The sequence below is a fragment of the Camelus ferus genome, chromosome 9 (genome assembly GCF_009834535.1).
Source record: "Camelus ferus isolate YT-003-E chromosome 9, BCGSAC_Cfer_1.0, whole genome shotgun sequence".
Taxonomy (NCBI): Eukaryota; Metazoa; Chordata; class Mammalia; order Artiodactyla; family Camelidae; genus Camelus; species Camelus ferus.
In genome coordinates this window covers 41,112,710-41,116,677 of record NC_045704.1, presented here as the reverse complement: position 1 = coordinate 41,116,677, position 3,968 = coordinate 41,112,710, and the positions used below count along the sequence as shown (strand labels likewise).

At 32.3% G+C, this 3,968-nt stretch overlaps 1 non-coding gene across 1 annotated transcript; it reads left to right on the top strand.

Annotated features, from left to right (window-relative positions):
* The first annotated feature begins 2,820 nt into the window (after nt 1-2,820).
* Nucleotides 2,821-2,893, top strand: TRNAD-AUC. The gene has a single exon. It is a non-coding gene; the product is annotated as a tRNA-Asp (tRNA).
* Nucleotides 2,894-3,968: the final 1,075 nt, after the last annotated feature.

Here is a 3,968-nt window from a genome sequence, read left to right as displayed (position 1 = left end):
CTCTTTTTATGCAGAAACCCAAGCATTTTTATGGCTGGTCAATATTAAAGGCTCAAATTCTTTTACAAATCTTTAAACTTTTGGGGTTTGTTGGATATTTGTTTCTGATTTCAGGCAATCAGGTGTGTTCATTCTCTTTTCTTTTCTTAATTAAAGACAGTTATTTTAGAACAGTTTTAGTTTCACAGCAAAATTAAAAGAATGGTATAGAGAATTCCATTATATATCCTGCCCCAGCACATGCATAGCCTCCCCAGTTATTAATATCCCCCATCAGAGTGGTACGATTGTTACAACTAATGAGCCTGCATCAACACATCATCATCACCCAAAGTGAACAGTTTACATTAGGATTCAAGCCTGGTATTGTGCAGGTTTGGACAAATACATCATTGTGAATCTAGTCTGCCTCTAGATTCCTTTTTTTTTTTTTTTTGCATGTGGATGTTGAAATCTTTCACCCCCATCTTTTGAAAAGACTGCCTTTGTTCCACTGTGTTTCTTTTACTCCTTTATCAAATATCAGTTAATTATATTTGTGGGTGTGAGTTCTGGGGCCCTCTGTTCTGTTCCGTTGTCGATGGATTTGTTTCTTCTTTTTACCAGTACCACACTGCTTAGATTACTGTAGGTTGATAGTAAATCTTGAAGTTGCATAGCATCAGTCCTCCAACTTTTTTTCCTCTCCTTCAGTAATTATGTTGACTATTCTGGGTCTTCTGCCTCTGCATAAAAATTTTGCAACCAATTTGTCAATATCCATGAGTAACTTGCTGGGAATATTTTTATTGTGATTGCACTGAATCTGTAAATCAAGTTGGTAAAATCTTACATCTTGACAATATTGTCTTCCTATCCGTGAAATTATAGTATCTGTTTAGGTTTTCTTTGATTTTGTTCATTAAAGTTTTGTAGTTTTCCTCATATTGTTCTTGTAAATATTTTTTAGGATCTATACCTAGGTTTATCATTTTTTGAATGCTAATATAAATAGTATGTTGTTTCTAGAGTCAAATTTAACTTTTTTTAGTGTTGGTATAGAGGTAAAGTATTGACATTTGTTTACTAACCTCGTATCCTACAACCTTGCTATACAGTTGACCCTTGAACAACATGGGTGTACACTGTGTGGGTCCACTTATAGGTGGATGTTTTCCAATAATAAACACTATAGTACTAACCTCAGTTGGTTGAATCCGCAGATGCAGAACCACAGATACAGAGGAAATACAGATACAGAGGGCCAATTCTGCATTATACATGAATTTTTTTGAGGAGGATCAGGATCTCAACCCCTATGTCCTTCAAGAGTCACCTATAATTGTTTATTGTGCCGGTAGGTTTTTGGTGACTTTTTGATTTTCTGCATAGATGATCATGTTATCTGTAAACAAAGACATTTTTATTTCTTCCTTCCCAATATCAGTACATTTTATTTCTTCTTCTTATTGCATTAAGTAATATACAAATTACAATGTTGAAAAGGAGTATTTGGAGGGGACATCCTTGCCTTGTTTTTGGATTTAATAGGAAAGCTTCTAGTTTATTTAGTTTATTGTTTATTAGGTCTGATGTTGGCTATAGGTTTTTTGTAGATATTCTTCATCAAGCTGATGTATTTCTATTCCTGTTGTACTGAGAGTTTTTGTCATGAATAAGTGTTGGATTTTGTCAAATGTTTTTTATACTTATATTGATATGATTATGTAATTTTTCTTTTTTACCCTGTTGATGTGATGATTACATTAATTGATCTCTGAATGTTGAAACAGCCTTGCATACCTGGGATAAACCCCACTTAGTCATGGTGTATAACAATTTTTATACATTTTTGGATTCAATTTGCCAATATTTTGTTCAGCATTTTTGTATGTATGTTCATGAGTGATATTCATGTATAGTTTTATTTTCTTGTAATGTTTGTCTGGTTTTGATAGTAAGGTAATTATGACCTGATAGAATGAGCTAGATGTTAATTCCTATGCTTCTATCCTTTGAAAGGAATAAAAAATTGGTATATTTTTTCCCTTAAATATGTGGTAGCATTCACCAGTAAACCCATCTGGGCCTGGTGCTTTCTATTTTGGAAGGTTATTAATAGCTGACTCAATTTCCTTAATAGATATAGGCCTATTAAGGTCTTATTTTTTCTTGTGTAAGTTTTGGCAAATTGTGTCTTTCAACAAATTGGTCCATTTCATCATCTAGATTATCAAGTTTGTTGGCATAGGGTTGTTCATAATATTCCTTTATTATCCTTTTAGTTTCCATGGAGTCTGTAGCTCTGTCTCCTCTTTCATTTCTGATAGTAGTAATTTATATCCTATTTCTTTTTTCTTAGTTGGCCTGGTTAAAGCCTAATTAATTATACTGATATTTTCAGAACCAACTTTTGGTTTTGTTGATTTTCTGTTTTCCATTTTATTGATTTATGTTTTAATTGCTATTTATTTCTTTCTTCTGCTTACTTTAGATTTAACTTGCTTTTCTTTTTCTAATTTCCTAAGGTGGAAACTTAGGTTATGGACTTTTGATCTTTCTTCTTTTCTATTGTATATAGTCAATGCTATAAATTTCCCTCTAACCAGAGCTTTTGCTGGATTCCACAAATGTGAATATTGTGTTTTCATTTCCATTGAGTTCAAAACATTTTTAAAATTCCCCTTGAGATTTTTTTCTTCAAGCCATGTGTTATTTACAAGTGTGTTGTTTAATCTTCATGTATTTTAGGACTTTCTAGCTATCTTACTGTAATTGATTCCTGGTTTAATTCCATTGTGGTCTTAGAGTTGACATAGTATAATTTTTCTTTTTAAGTGGGAGGGAATAGCTCAAGTGGTAGAGTGTGTGCTTATCGTGCACAAGGTCCTGGGTTCAAACCCCAGTGCCTCTTCTAAGAAAAAAATAGAATAAATCTAATTACCACCCCCCAAAAAAAGTTTGTTAAGGTCTGTTTCATAGCTCAGAATGTGGTCTATCTTGGTGAATGTTCCATGTAAACTTTACAAGAATGTGTATTTTGCTGTTGGATGAAGTCCTCTGCAGATAACCATTATATCCACTTGACTGAATTCAACTATGTCCTTATTAACTTTTTACCTGCTGCATCTGCCTCTTTCTGACAGAATGGTGTGGTGTTGATGTCTTCATCTATAATGGGGGATTAATCTCTTTCTCTTTGTAGTTCTGTCAGTTTTTGCTTCATGTAGTGTGACATTCTATTGTTAGGCATATGTATCTTGGTAATTCTTATATCTTATTAGGGAATTGACCTTTTTTCAAGATAAAATACCATTCTTTATCCCTACTAACTTTCCTTGCTTTAAAATCTGCTGAGTCTAAATTCAATATAGCTACTCCTGCTTTCTTTTGATTTGTGTTAGCATAACATCTTAACCCATCCATTTACAACATATTGTCATATAGTTGGGTCTTGTTTTTGATCCACTCTGGATCTTTGGAGCATTAATTTTTGGATATTCAAATTGATTATTGATATAGTTGGATTAATATCTATCATATTTGTTATGATTTTCTTTTCGCTTCCCCTTTTCTTTGTTACTATTTGTGTCTTTTACTCTTTTTCTGCCCTTTTCAGTTTTGAGCATCTTATGATTCTGTTTTCTCTTTTTTCTTAGCATATCAGTTATACATTTAATTTTTTAAAATCATTTAAAATGTTTAAATGGAGTTTGCATTATGCATTTACAGCTAATTCAAGTCCACTCTAAAAAAACACTATATACTACTATATGGGTCGTGTGAGTAACACATGCATGCAAGATATACACATAAGTGTAATAATCAAATGCACTGTTACTATTATTATTTTGAGCAAACTTATATCTGTTAGATCAATTTAGGATAAGAAAAAAGTTTTTATTTTACTTTCACTTATTCCTTCTTTGGTGTTCTTTCTTTGTGTAAATACAGATTTCTGATCTATATTAGATTCCTTCTGCCTTAAG